This window comes from Peromyscus leucopus, chromosome 18 (genome assembly GCF_004664715.2).
Source record: "Peromyscus leucopus breed LL Stock chromosome 18, UCI_PerLeu_2.1, whole genome shotgun sequence".
Lineage (NCBI taxonomy): Eukaryota > Metazoa > Chordata > Mammalia > Rodentia > Cricetidae > Peromyscus > Peromyscus leucopus.
The window spans coordinates 15,626,611-15,642,664 of NC_051078.1; the positions used below are offsets into that span (position 1 = coordinate 15,626,611).

General features: G+C 39.5%; 1 long non-coding RNA gene across 3 annotated transcripts in view; it reads right to left on the reverse strand.

The window, feature by feature from the left end:
* Window positions 1–1,069: 1,069 nt before the first annotated feature.
* The window catches only part of LOC114699049, a 46,054-nt gene continuing 31,069 nt past the window's right edge, over window positions 1,070–16,054 (reverse strand). For 2 of the 3 annotated variants that reach the window (XR_003735450.1, XR_003735449.2), the window contains 4 exons: window positions 12,513–13,277; window positions 9,301–9,447; window positions 5,110–5,969; window positions 1,070–1,190 (listed from right to left, as the gene is read on the reverse strand). This is a non-coding gene — a long non-coding RNA (uncharacterized LOC114699049). The remainder of the gene's footprint in view (window positions 1,191–5,109; window positions 5,970–9,300; window positions 9,448–12,512; window positions 13,278–16,054) is intronic. The other variant, XR_005089425.1, reaches the window with a different exon arrangement.

The window sequence follows — 16,054 nt, forward strand, 5'->3', positions numbered from 1 at the left end:
AGCTGATAATAAAAGAAATGAATAGTATCCTCGGTGTTTGCTCGAGTGTCCGTGTGTATTATGAATGGTGAGGACTCCTGGTACATAATAATGTTGACCATTGCTCTAAAGTGAGGCTAATCCATTGGTTTTGTTTGGGGTATGATAAGCCTTCAGTGGCCTTGTGAAGCAAGAAAACACTGAATTTTATGTAAAGCCTGCTGATTAGATACTCTATATTTCAAAGACAGTTTAGCAAACCTGGGTAAAAGAAATATTTTTTTTTTTCTGTAAGTGATATGGAGAAAATATTTAAATGTTGAGCAAGTCCTGTAATTTTTATGTTCATCGCTTTGTGAAAAGATGTTATTCCCAACAACATCATGTTATCAGGGATGTGAACCTTAAATCAGCAGCTGCTATACCTCCAGAAAGTTATGATTTTTTCCCCTGATTTATAGCAATCATTCTTTTTATTTCTTTCCTAGTCACGCAGAGAAATTAAGGTTATTTTCATGTAAAAGATACACAAATGGTGGCCTAACAATTCACGTCATCTTTGCCTCTTGCCTTTTAAATTCAATTGATGTTAAATGTGATCTGAGGGTTCATTTGGATTAATAACAGAAACATTGTTAGCAATTAGAAAGTAGAGGCAACTTACATACATAAAATAAAAATAGAAGACACAGGCACGATAGTGGCATCATTTGTATGATTTTTGTGACTTGTATTACATGGATAAGACACAAATAAAAGCTCAGGAGATTCATGAGAACAGAGGAGGGGAATGTTTTATTTCGTTGGCTTTAAGCATTCTTTTTCTTTTCTTTCCTTTTGTTGGTTTGTGTTTGTTTTTTGTTTTGTTTTGTTTTTTTTTTTGGTTTTTCGAGACGGGGTTTCTGTGTGTAGTTTTGGTGCCTGTCCTGGATCTCGCTCTGTAGCCCAGGCTGGCCTCGAACTCACAGAGATCCACCTGGCTCTGTCTCCCAAGTGCTGGGATTAAAGGCGTGCGTCACCGCTGCCGCCGCCGCCGCCGCCGCCGCCGCCACCACCGCCACCACTGCTGCCGCCACCACCCAGTGTACTTATAGTTTAATGATAAAAAATAATAACTATTTTAAAAATTACCTGGATTTGCTCCGTAAGAGGGGAAAACAGTAGGGAGCATCATTTGGAGGAAAAGTCTTAAAGACAATTCTTACATTTTCCTAGAAATAATGCAGATTAATAGAATCAAGTTAACCATATATTAAAGATAGCCCCATTACTACAAGCTAGTACCAACCCAAACTAGTGTTTATTAGTCATCAAATTTAACTAGCCTCAACAAGTCTTCAAAATTACATGGGATATTTTTCTTCCTTCTACAACCCAAAACAGTTAAACTTACTCAGGCAGTTAGTAGATGACAGATAGGTAGTAGATATTTGAACCCAGGCAGTTTGTGTTTAGTCTTCTCTTGACTGTGTTTGCATAGCTATAAAAACTTGTCTACACATAAGGACATCAGGGCTGTGCTTATTGTTAGAAATGTAATGCACCCTATTCGATGGTGGCACACGCCTTTAATCCCAGCACTGGGAAAGCAGAGGCAGGCGGATCTCTGTGAGTTTGAGGTCAGCCTGGTCTACAGAGTGAGTTCCAGGGCAGCCAGGGCTCCACTGAGAAACCCTGTTTTGAAAAACCAAAGGGGAGGGCACGTTGCGGGGGTGGGGTGGGGGTGGGGGTGATGGGACCCAAAAGAAATGTAATGCAATCAAATTAAATAAAGATCTCTGCCCTAATAAAACAAAACAAAACAACAAAAAAGCAAAACCAAACATAAATCTGTACCATAGGCTCAGATTTCACAGAGGATTGTCTCTGGAGCCAAACAATGACGTCCGTAGTAGAGGCTTCCAGGTGACCTACCATTGGACAAAGCAAACTGGACCCGATGTATTGTATCCTGCTGTTCCCAAGCTACACATCTTACAGAGTCCTTAGTATGCTGTTGTTAAGAAGCGAGACTTTTTTTTTTCTCCAAGACAGGTTTTTTTTCTGTGTAACAGTCCTGGCTGTCCTGGAACTCACTTTGTAGACCAGGCTGGCCTCAAAATCACAGAGACAGAGAGCCCTGTACCTCTGCCTCCCAAGAGCTGGAATTAAAGGCATGCATGTGCCACCACCACCAGTCCAGAAGTGAGACTTCTTTTTTGTAATGCGGTTTTTTATTAAGAAAAATTTTTAATTCATTTTACATACCTATCACAGATTCCCCTCTTCCCTCCTACCACCCTCCAGCCTACCTCACAATGCCCCCTCCCCCATTCCCTCCTACAAGAAGATAAGACCTCTGGCCAAGCTCCAGGAGTCCAGTTGAAGAGAGAGAAGAGGAATTCTATGAGCAAGGGCATCAAGATCATGGTGGGGAAACCTGCAGAGAAGTGAGACTTTTGAGAGGTGGGTCCTGGTGAGAAGTCCCCTTGCCATTTGGAGAGTGTCATTGACACCCTGTGGAAATGAGTTGCTAGAAGCGTGAGCCTGACCCTGACATTTGGAACATTCTCTGACTCCTTGTGATGAGCTGTGGTTTCTCCCTTCTTTGTGGGCCTGCTGTTGGGAAGCTTCCTACTCGCAATAGCTAGGCTGTGCTGACACACCCTGGAATCTTTAGAAATTTTAATTAGATCTTCAGATGTTTTGTTACAGTCAAGGGAAACAGAAAATGCCGTGGTGGGAGGCACACAGCATCAGTAGGTATGATCTCCTCCTGGTTGCAGGAAGAAGGGAGGCAAGGCCTCCTGAACAATCATTCAAACTGTCATTTTTAAATCCATGGTGATCATTATAAGATTATATGAAATATAAAATAAAGAAATAAAACAAAGACAAGTTATGAGAATTTTTCAAGCAGACAAAACTAGCTAGTTCACATAATGGAAAATAACCTAGGTTTGTTTGGAATGCAGGTTTTTAAAAAATTTTTTATTTTTGGTGGGTATTCATTGTACATAGTACTGGGTCTCAGAGGGCATTTTCACAAAAGTACACAATGGACATTGATCGCCTTAGTCTCTCCCACCCACCTCCCTTTATTAGCCCTCACCTTCCTCCCTTAGAGTCCTCAGTCCCCTAGACAATTTAACGTCTACTTTTATGTCACATACATAATTTTAGGAAAAATCTAGGCTCTGGAAGTAAGAGAAAACATGCAATATTTGTCTTTCTAAGTAGGACTTATTTTGCTTAATATGATAATCTCCAATTGTATCCATTTTCTTGCAGAGAACACAATTTAGCTCGTCTTCACGGCTGAGTAAGTGGAATATAAGTGATTTTAGGTGATTTCTTATAAATGCCTCTCAGAACCACAAAGAAAACAATCATAAAATTTAAGCTACTTCCCTGAAATGGCTTAAGACAATCACTTTTAACCAACCCCCTACTGCAATAGTTAATCATTGCAAAAACAGATATCTTCATTTCTGCTTTATAAACCATGGGCCTATGAGTTCCTCATCACTTTCATTTGGAGGTCTCCAATATTGCAATTCATAATTTTTCTTTTTCATCTACATTGGTGTGCGATGTGCATGGACGTGTGTGTGTGTGTGTGTCTGTCTGTCTGTCTGTCTGTCGTGCACATGCTTGAAGAGGCCCAAGGTTGATGTAGGATTTTTCCTTGATGACTCTCCACCTTTTTCATCAAGGTGAAGTCTTTTTATTGAACCCATAACTCACTGGCAGGATAGTCTAGTTAACCAGCCTTCTCTGAGTGTTCCTTGTCTCTGCCTCCCTAACATTGGAATTACAGGCATTCCACTACTCACCTGGACCCTTACATGGGTTCTAGGGAGCCAATTAGATCCTCGTGTTTGCTGCATGTTCTGAAACCATTTTAAGCATGGAACCATCTCTCCAGATTCCAATTTATGATTTCTTACACGACAAGTTCAAGTTTTTCCTTACTTTAACCAATTTTATTCTTGACACTATAAAACTAGATTAGGAGCAGGGAATGTGTATTATGGAAGTAAACTCTGGCTGCTGGAGTGTAGAGATCTCAAATCTTAACAGTTTTACATGACAGGAATTTACTAACCTTGTGCTGTGGGATGTTCTCTATGCCGTGAATGTGTTGTTCTGCATGGTTAATAAATAAAGTGCTGATTGGCCAGTAGCCAGGCAGGAAGTATAGGCAGGACAAAGAGAGAGGAGAATTCTGGGAACAGGAAGGCTGAGTCAGGAGATGCTGCCAGCTGCCGTCATGAGTACCAACATGTAAGATACTGGTAAGCCACGAGCCATGTGGCAAGGTATAGATTAATAGATATGGGTTAATTTAAGATATAAGAACTAGATAGCAAGAAGCCTGAGCCATTAGGCCAAACAGTTTAAATAATATAAGAGTCTCTATGTTTATTTTATAAGTGGGCTGCAGGACTGCAGGGGATTGGCTGGAGCTGGAGAGAAACTCTTTAGCTACAACCTTGCTCATACCCATAGAATCTACACATCATTTACACATCCATTCATGGACTCTACTAGACCCCAGTGGATCCTTGTTCTACTTACTTTAGGACCTCAGAGACTTCTCCATGCCAGCAGCAGATGCAAAATTAGGGTGGGGGTTAAAAAAGAGAAGATTTCTTGTGGACAAAGTCAGGAAGTGACATTCATTGCTCCCTCACATTCTATTGGCTGTCACCCTTACATGGCCACTCCAAACTAAGAGGTTTGGGAAAGACACTAGGAAAAATAGGAATTCAGAAGCAAATATTGAATGAGAGCACATTGCCCATTCTTTTTTTTTTTTTTTTTGGTTTTTCGAGACAGGGTTTCTCTGTGTAGCTTTGCGCCTTTCCTGGAACTCACTTGGTAGCCCAGGCTGGCCTCGAACTCACAGAGATCCACCTGCCTCTGCCTCCCAAGTGCTGGGATTAAAGGCGTGCGCCACCACCGCCCGGCGCCCATTCTTATAATGGGTGGCCAAAATACTTTAGAAAACAAGTAAGGCATTCAAATAAATACAAAACAACACATGGTAATCTGAGCTTGTGTTTTGCTTGAGGAAGGATAGCCCAACTGAGAAGATGATAGTTTTAGCTTATCTCTGAAATGAAGATAAAAAAAAATAAAACAAACCTTGGTATGAAGTCACAGGCTTACAATAGTTGATCCTCTAAAATGTTGGCTCGGCAGATGCTTTGAGGTCAGGGGTCAATTATGTGGATACAGGAAACCATCCATACTGATTCCACCACAGATTTCAACCTGCAGAAATAAACTTGGAGTGGCAAAGACTGTAATTTGCAGTAGAGTCAGGTAGTTGATTTGTACAAATAAAAAAGTGTTAAGTATCAAGTCAAAGAGAGTCTCCTGAAAAACTATTTTGTGATGCCTTGATTTTCCCAGGGCCGTTTAGAACAGACATTTCTCACTATTTTCATGAACATATACTGCCTTTACTTGTGGTTCCAGAAAAGTCACACCTTCCAAAATTAGGGTTCATCATTTCCATGGGCCATGACCAGCTAAAATTCTCCATCATCAATTACCTCATGTTTTCCCTTCTATCTTTGTATGTTTAAAATATACAATTACTCAAAAAAGACAGAAGATAGAAGAGTAAATCTAGTCTTCTATAGTGCCAAATCGAACCCAATTTAGAGGCAGAATTGCAACTATACTAAAAAAATAAGTACTCAATTAAAGGTGTTATTTATGTCATGACTCACTAATTGCTAATACAATTGTTATAAGGTTTGTTGCAATGAGTAGAAGTTCAATTACATTACATAAAAATTACCATTAAATGCAAAATTGATACTTCTCACCTTTTCATTTGTTGGAGCTCGAAACTTCTAAATCACATCATGTAGCTGTCAGTTTTCAATCATTATTTATGTCAGTTACGTTATTGACTGACAAGAGCCAGGTATTCCCCATTCTCCTTAAACACTCAGAATAGCTGCCTTTGTATCTAGCATTTTGACAAGTATTTTCTGTGTCAAAAACATATTATATCACAGCATAAATCACTGCTTCAGGCCTAGCATGCATGATTTTCTAAACAGAGATAAAATCTTCTAGGTCCCTTTAAAGTGAAACTCAAAACAAAACAAAACAAAACAAAACAAAACACCACCTCCAAACATTCCATTATCTACCAACCAAAACATTTTAGTTCAGCTTATGTTTTCCTTATGTAAGTTATCCAGATTTGCCAATGTGGGTGAACCATTTTTGTGTCAATAACAGAACTGTAGCAGCAACTCCATAAGAATTCTTACTTTAACTGATTTTAATTTCTTGGGAGTGACTGTGTCTTGTATCTTAACCAAAGCAATCTTTTTGCAGTCTCCACATTCGATGTGGTGTTCAGGAATTACAGTTTGTTTATTTGGCTTTGATGGCTCTGAGAAATATTTATTTTTCTGTCTCTATTTTTTTTTAATCTTTTGAGTGAAGTTATTGGTTGATGGGGCAGAGCATTCTCTGGAGTTAAAGCAGCCGTTGTCTCAGTATTCATATTTTCAAGCTGAAGTAGTGTAGTGACATCATTGTGAGTAGAAAGAAGGGGATAAATCAGGCTGTGAGGTGCTATCATTCACATGCATCATGAAAAACAAATACAGCTGTCACATCCTAACATTCACCATAGATAAAGGGAAGAAAAATACTGTTATTTCACATAATAAAAGAGGAAAACAGCATTTATGGTTAAGGGATATATAGTATTTTAGTAATATGTCTTATTAAAGCAAAGTAAATCAGTTACCGGGTGGGAAAATTGCAAAGAGCTTATCAAAATGTGGAATCAGAGCCTCAATGTGTGGAAAAATACACTTTCAGTGAACAATGTATTGGGTTAGACAAATGTTTTTAGTAAATTCAGCATCCTGCAGTGTTTTTTATTTTTTATTTTTTTTGTCTTTTGTTTTTAAAGACAGGGTTTCTCTGTGTAGCTTTGCTCCTCTCCTGGAACTCACTCTGTAGATCAGGCTGGCCTTGAACTCACAGAGATTTGCCTGCCTCTGCCTCCTGAGTGCTGGGATTAAAGGCATGCTCCACTACCACCTGGGTTCTGCAATGTTTTATATATATGTGTGTGTACACACACACACACACACACACACACACCACACAGACACACACACAGACACACACACAAACACACATAGATGAAATATGTATGGTTGGCAATTTTTTTCCTCTCTTTTTTTTTCTTAGCACCATTTATTTTAGGAGAACTTAGCTTATTTTGAGGACTATTCCACTCCTCTCCTATTCATGTGGGAAGGGACTCAGATTCTAACCACAGTGATTGCTGGGGATAGGTAAGGAGAGAAGGACTTCCCCATGCTAGGTACTGCTCCAGATGCTGGGACACTGATGGGGGAATGTCTTTCTGTATGCTGTGAAAATATGTATGCTGTGAAAATATGTTGCTCTGATTGTTTGACAAATAAAGCTGTTTGGCCAATGGTGAGGCAGAGTAAGGTTAGGAGGGGCATTCTAAAGAGAGAGGTGGGGGGGAGGTAGAAGACAGAGCCGAGGAGACGCTGCTAGTGGCCAGAAGAAGAAACAAGATGTAAAGGTACCAGTAAGCCACCAGCCACATGGCAAAATGTAGATTTATAGAAATGGGTTAATTTAAGATACAAGAACTAGATAACAAGAAGCCTGCCATGGCCATAGTTTAAAAATAATATTAGCCTGTGTGTGTTCATGTGGGTCCAAGTGGCTGCACGACCGGCGGGTGAGGGACATTTGTCCCGACTGCGGGCCAGACGGGACACAGGAAAACTTTCAGCTACGGGACACGGTACTGAGAACAAAATATTCAAATCACCTATCTTTGGGGGAGTTTATGTTTTTGTGACAGAACGGGCTGGGTCCTGTTTCTACAACTTTAGGAGTTCAGGGTCCTCCGTGAGGGATGAGATTGGGCAGACTTGATAGACACAAGGCCGTGAAGCACAAGTAGGCTGGTCCCACGATAGCATCTAAACCGGCATGCTTAAAGGACCATGCTCAGCATTTGGGGATAACAGGTGTATCAGGCAAACCAAGACGGATGCTCAACCTCGATAGGAAGGATCTGGAAGAAGTGCTCTCGTCAGAGGACAGTTAGTGCATGGGCCAAGGCGGCAGTGTGCCTTGCTGGCACAATCAGGCAAAACCACTGTGGATAGAACCACAGTGGGAGTGTGGTGGGAAGTTGAAAAGAATGGAGGTCCTCTCATCAGGGGATCTGAAGGCTGTGCAAAGACTTGGATTCTGAACAAGTGAGGAGTCACGGGAGGGTTTTCTCAGAGGAGGGCCATGACTTGAAAGGATAATGAGGGTGTGTGGCCTAGACAAGAAGCAGGGATTTCCTGCAGAGGCTTATTGTAGAAGAGCCTGGAGTGGGTTAGAGCAATACCCACGAAAAGAAGGGCCAGGTAAAGGGAAGTTAACCATTTGTTGAGTGGATTTTCAGACGGTGTGTGAGAGAAGAGGATGAAGAATGACTCGGGATGCTTGACTGGAACAAGGCGAGGGTTCAGTTGCCGTTTCCTATGATGTTAAAGATACTCGTCTGAGCAGGTCTTCTGGGGGAAGCAGTGAATTAACTACAGGATGTGTGAAGATGGGTTTATAGGCATGAGGAGTCTATAAAATAACCAATATATACTTCCAAGTAAAATTGAGGTCCTGTGAATGCTGAGAGAGAAGATGTTGAAGATGAAATGTCTGACATCACAGCAGCCATGGTTGGTAACTTTATCTACAAAAAGAAATGAGGTGTGCCTGTCAGGACTTCTTTTTGGTTTAGACCATCTATTCTCATCTTGATTACTACAATAAGCCCAAGCTGGGACCCTAATGCTTTGTCTTTCCTGTGCTCTCCAAACGTGTTCTTTAAATAATTAAGCATAGATTTTCGCTATATTTTTCAGCATCTGACTTCATGTCTTTTTTGAAGATTGAAGCCATGGATGCATGTCTTCCATTCTCCCAAAGTTCCTGCAGTGCTGGGGGGCGGGTAGCTAATTGCAACTCACAAACTCTACATGTTCTGTGAAAGTTGCTTCATTTAGACCTTCTCATTTCTTCACGGTTTCTTTACCTTTTTTTTTGTCACTTAAAACTTGACTTATTTGTTCTCCTTTATTTCAAAAATAATATGTGTGAATTGCAGACTATTCAGGGAGTACATATGTACTGCAAGATGAAAATTTTACAGCGAAAATATAAACTGCTTGTATTTCAGAGTATGTCATGCTCATTGCACATATACATAGTGTTTAATTAAATGAGATTACATTGTACTTTTTTTTGGTGACTCACCATTTTCACTCATTTAAGGTCATCTGGACAGATTAACGGAAGCATAATAGCAGTGAGATTGTTCCATGTTCCGTCTGTCATCTGTTAACCTTATACCATCTGCCCTTAGCAGAGGGCTTATTTCTTCTTTGTTTCTGCTCCAAGTAACTTAAAAAAAAACGTTTTGGGGAAATATTATTTTTGGTACATCTCAGTTCAATCTAGAAGTTCAGCCATTGCCATGACTGCTGGCAGATCTAAGCGATTTGCTGACATTCATTTATACTTTATTTCATGCTTATAGTGGTCATTTCTGGTTGTCTACCGCATGCCCATTCTCTCTTCCTTCCTCCTTAAAGATTCATTTTTTTGGTTTAATAACTGCTGTCTGCTCACTATAGCCCGACATGCATCCATGTGCCTAAGCAATTCTGATTATGTTCTCTTTTTTCCTTCTTTCCTTTTATTTTTTTTAACTGTGTGGGTAGTATGCATGCATATGTATATGCATGCTTGCATGTGTGGAAACACATGTGTTTATGAGTGTGCATGAATCTAGAGACTCAAAGCTGATGTCAATACTCTTCACTCTCTCTCTTTATTTTCCTGAGGCAAGTTGTGGTAGTTTGAATGTCATTGGCCCCCATAAGCTCATAGTGAGTGGCACTATTAGGAGGTGTGGCCTTGTTGGAGGAGGCTGGATGGCACATGCCTTTAATCCAGACTTTGAGGCTGGAGGGCACACCTTCAATCTGGGCCACACCTTCTGTTGAAGGTGTGTCACTGTGGGGGCGGGCTTTGAGGTCTTTTTCTCAAGCTTCACTCAGTGTGACAGTCAGTGGACCTCCTGTTGCCTGCGAGATGTAGCACTCTCAGCTTCAGCACCAAATCTGCCTGCCTAATGCCGTGTTCCCCTTCATGAGCATAATGGGGCTGAACCTCTGAAACTGTAAGCAAGCCACGCTCAAACGCTTCCCTTTATAAGAGTTGTGTGGTCATGGTGTCTCTTCACATCAATAAAACCCTACACAAGGTTCCTCAGCTGCACCTGAGGCTCACTAATAAGGCTAGTCTGGCTTGTTCCAGGGATCCCCTCACCTTCTGGGCAAGTGGAAACTATAGGCAGGTGGCCACATCCACCCAGCATTTGTGTGGGTTCTGGAGATCACACATTAGTACACGTGCTTGTGCGGTGGGTGCTTTGAACACTGAGCAACCTCCCCGGCCCTAATGTACCGTTCACAATGAGTGTGCTTTTGAAACTTAGGCGTGCACAATGTCTACACCCACTGTAACACTTCTGTAGATCCGCGTTACCACCAGTTCTAAAAACCTTCATTGTGCTCCCTTTGGTAGCTACACTTTCTCTTTCCCTCCTAACCCCTGGAAGGCACCAATCTAGCCTTTACAGCTGCCATTTCTTTGTGAGCGAGACGTACACATACAGTAATATAGAACTTAACCTTTGGAGGTGGGTGTAGGGGGTTGTGGACTTCTGCTTCTGGGACTTTTTTTTTTTTTGCCCTGCCCTTTGTACATGCATTGTAGGTATTCTTTCGGAGACCTTTACCCTCACCAATGTCTGCCGCTGATTCTTGGGTTTCATGGCAACCAAGATAAAGGAAACCAAGGCTGAGGGAGATGTTCCGATGTTCCTCTCCCTGCTATCTGAAGGTTGATCTGAGTCCCAGTGTTTTTTCTAGATCTTCCCATCGCTATTCACTTTTTGCTTTGTTTTGCATTATTTTCTATCTTATCTATCTATCTATCATCTATCATCTATCTATCTTTAATGTTAAGATGCTCCTTTTTTAAATTTAAAATATAACTGCATTGTTTCCTTCCATTCCCTTTCTACCAACTCCTCCCATCCTTCCTCCTACCTCTCCCATGGCTCCCACTCAAATTTCTAAACATCTCCTTTTTGTTTTTATTGTATCAATTGATTGTCTGTGTGTCTGTCTGTCTATTATCTATCTATCTATCTATCTATCTATCTATCTATCTATCCATCTATCTATAAATATATAAATAAATGCTGATGATTCCATTCAGTGTTGCTTGCAGGTAGGTCAACCACTTGCTATCGGATAACCAGTTAGTGTCCTCATCCCTGGGAAAGGGTAACCCACTCGCAGCATCCCTGGGTAGCCTGTATTTTTTTTGGTTAGGGATGGAGCCATTCCATGTTAGCATGTATCATGGTATTGTCCTTGTTCAAGTCTTGTTTAGGCAGCCATATTATTGGTATGTCATAGTTAAAGCTTCCCAGCCATTTATAGGAGACATTTAAGAACCACCAAGTAGACACTTGAATTGAGATCCATGAAGTTTATCCAAATTTTAAATTGCACCAGCGAGAGAGACCGGATGCCAAGTGTCAATTTGATATCACCCAGTTCTGAGACACCAAGTCATGCCTTGACACTGGTAGGATAAGGATCAGCATTAATCTCAGCTCAGGGCAGTGAGCTAGGAAAGGAGTCCTGTAGGGGCCATCGCTGAAGAGAGTTTTCTCCCAAGAAGAGACATAAGTTGTGATGCTCTATTTCTTCTCCTTTGGCTTCCTTTTGCATCAAAGTGTGACAGCTGGGGCTGCTGATGCCCAGACATCAGCCCTGGGATAAAGGCAACATAGAGGTAGCAAGAGAGAAAACATGAAAGCCACCTGTCCTTTCATGACATGAGTGAGTCTACTCTAGTTCAATGCGTGGGACCTGCGTTCCCCTTTAAACCTGTTTGCAGTATGGTGTTTGAGGCTCTGGATTGCTGTGTCCTAAAGTGCTGCACTCTTCGTTTTATATTTTGCACAAGTTTTTTTTTTCTTTGAACCTGAACTTCAGAGGGGTCTTTCTATCGGAATCTCTTTTCTTTACACCCCATGAGCCACCAGTATGATAGCTTGCTCTACACTTAAAATATGGCTATTCTGAACAGTGTACAGTGTGAAGGATATACACCTGGCTTAGAAGAATGAGTTAAAATGGAAGTAAAATTTTTTTGTTTATTATTTTTATATGCATTACATGATGAAATAAAATTTTAGAATTATTGGCTAATTTTTATTGTATTCAATCAAACTCATTTCTTATCATTTAAAAATATGGCTATAGAACTTTCAATGACATATGAAGCTGGCATTGTACTTTCATGGAGCAACACTGGTTTTTATAGCTTTCCCTTTCCATGTTTGTTGGAATCACATAATTGGATTTGTTGTAGTAATTACTCACCCATCCTCATCTATGCCCTGCTCCAAAGCTCAGTGATGAATTTTTCCTTTGAAATTATAGAGATGGTGCTGAGTGGTTTAACACATGGCAGATCGAGTGGTCAGCCCTGAGATCATACATACAAGTAACATTACATAGAACCGGACGTATTTAGGAATATAGATGTGTACTCACATACATACATGTGTGTAGCAATAGGTAAGGAGAAAAGAGGCCATGAAAATGAAACTGAGCAAGAGGGTATTAGGAGGGCTTGAGGGGAGGAAAGCAAAGGGGGAAATGATATAGTCATAATCTCAAAAATAAGTAGAACATTTTCAAAGCATAGAAGACCGTAAGTCCAGGATTAGTATAAACAATTTTCAAGCCTATCCTCAGAGACTCTGACTAGGTAGGTGGTAAGTGGCATGCAGGGGTCTGAGGTTTGAATCACTCCCTCAGTGTGACCAAGTATGTAGGATATATATGACAGATGGTCCTACTTGTTCTTACCTCAAATATTTCTGCTTCTTTGGAAGCCTCAGCTTTTCATCCTCTCATTTTATTTGTTAGTCATGGTGTTCCGGGTGAGGCTATGCCAGTCGCTTATGATTTTGGATCCACTGTTATTCATTATGTGCACATTAGTATATAGCTACTGAGGCTACACTCTTACTGACCTCCTTCTAGTGACTTACTCATGGGGCCTATTGGACATTCATCATTGTTTGATGTCATCCTGATATCTTCCATAATAGTGATCTTCAAATTGGGGCACAAATAACCCTGGAAGTCAATGGTCCTTTGAGTTAGGTAATTTAGTATAAACACACTACGCAGTATATTGTAAATGATGCATTTAATAGAACCATGAGTGCAGCTCCTAATGGTGGTAGAGTATCTTTCTTCTTTGGCAGTTAATTTCCACTGGCCTTTCATCATAGATTAAAGATAATAATAATCCATGACTATGTGAACTAATTGGAAAAAAGAAACACCAGCATTTCAATAAGAAATGAAGTCCCAATGAAAATTTTATTTTTGCTTCCTAATTACAATACTTTTACCTATATTTGTATTTTGATTGATTATTTTAATGACAATTCAATTCAGAAGAAATGTTGTTATACTTGTCATATGTTAAAAATTAAATTTGTATACATATTTATTAAAATCAACATGAATATTGATCAATAATTTTTTGAATAGCACTATATTACATTAAGATAAAATTCTTTGAAGGCTGAAACATAAAACCATGAGTTCAGATAAAGGAACTTGTGAATCAAAAGCTTCCAATCAGAGCTTATAGATGCATCCTTCAAGTTTTTATGGCATTTGGATTAATTTTTCTCACATTAAACACATTAGGACAATTGTATATAAAATCATTATTTAAAATATATAAGAAACCAGATCACTTGTGGCATTAATACTAATATTAAAATATGTAACTGCTAATCCAAGAAAATGGGAGAAGTATCAATAATTTTCAAACGTTTTTGAGAGATAGGAGAAAATTATTGCCTTAGAATAAAAATTGCCTAATGTTATTTTTTGTCCAACACATGCAATTCAATATACATTTTCTTAAAGAAGCCAGATATGGGCTAGCAAGATAGCCAATCCTAGGAAGTACAGGATTCTAGAAATAGAGAAACAACCCCACAAATGGTGTCTTGACCTCCATGATGTGCCATGGCAAGTGCCTCCTCTATCACACACACACACACACACACACACACACACACACACACACACACACACACACGTACACACACATACACATACACACACACACAAATGACAATAATAGACGCATATTTTAAAAAGAAGACAGGTATTGTGTGCGTTAATATACCAGGTGTGTGATACAAATATATTTCTAATTCATCACATTCACGGTTTGGAAATCCCAATTTCATCCTTTGATATCCCCTGTCCCTCCCTCCTCTTTCCTTCCTGTTGACTTGTCTCTCTCCTGTTCTCCAACTACCTACTTCATGCATATTACTTTTCCCTTCCAAATGTCAACCACCACCTTTCAGATGGAAAACAAACAAACAAATAAATTAAAACACTCCACTATCCAGCGGTCCTACAAGGCTCAAGTCTGTCAATTATCTTCCTGGGATTTCACTTCTGCTAGAAGTTTCCTAAGTCCTGACTACAGTCCCCTCCAAGTCTTTGACTCCAAAAAGCTGTAACAGCATATTGATTTGTTTTTCAAGAGGTCTAATTTGATTCATGGGTATGTTAAGCATAAATGTATAATTTAATTAAAAAATTTATAAATGTTCAAAAATGTAGATATATGTAGAGGGATTTAAGGTACAGGCATGTGAATAGGTGTATGAATGTATGTATGATTATACATATTTTCTCTCTTAACTCAGTTCATCTTCCTCTACTAAAGAAATTATACAAAATTTCCTCTATGTATTTAAATACTTACACAAAATGTCTATCTGGTTGATGTATTTTTATACATCTGGGAACAAATTATATATTCTGACATCCCATGTCATTATTGTTAACTGCCACAAAGTACAAAGCACCATGGCATAGTTAACCCTACTTATGTCATACTTAACTATGTTTACATCACGGCCACAGAGGTTTCTAGTGCTTTGTTTAGTTGTTATCAACCATTATAGGAAGCGCATACTTGTGATTATATTTTTCTGCTTATGGTTTATTATTTCTCAAAAATAAATCTTGTAGGTGACATCTCTCAGTCAACAAATATACATTTTCACTTTTTATTCTTATCATCTACCAATATGCATTGCACATTCTGATAAAAACAGAAAAAAAATGTATGTTTCCTCGTGCTTTCATAAAAAAATGTAAATATTCAATTTTTAACTATCAAGCAGGTGATGATGTCTTGTGAACTTTGCTGCCTCTGACTTCTGGGATGTTGTGGTGTGCACTTAGGTGAGTTGTACCAATATTGTACTACTTTTTCACCTTTAGGCTCTCTTTACCTTCTTAGTATTATTGGGCTATGCTTTTGATTCCTCTTGGACTCCTAAAAGCCATGTTTTCAGTTTTCTTTTGGATCATCCCCCCCCCTCTCTATTTTTGTCTTCATATTTTTGGATAAACTGAATAGTGAGGTCTTCTTGAGGCTAGCTTGCCTTCACCTTCAGCCTTGATTCATTTAACATAAATAGCTGGATATTGCTTCTGGCAAGAACACAAGCTGGAGACACTCCCCAAAGGCTGAAGGAATAATAATCACCTCACCTTTGATTCCACTTGCTTTGACTGAATTTCTAGCACTCTGTTATCATGTGTTGGAAAAGTTATTTTCCTCGCTGTATGAAGGTTGTGCTTTTGAAACTTTTCTCATCAAATTGCTAAGCAGAGAAGAATGAATTTGTAAATAATGATCTGTTTTCCCCATTCCTAACCCTTGAGTAAAATTAAAGGTGAGGGAATATTTGTTTTCTTTAGTCTGTTCTTTTATTCTCTGGCCAAGGGTATCCTGTTTGAGAGCTCTGCCTTATATTAGATAAAAATAAGATAAGGTTTAACTTATTTCAGTTTTATAAAGC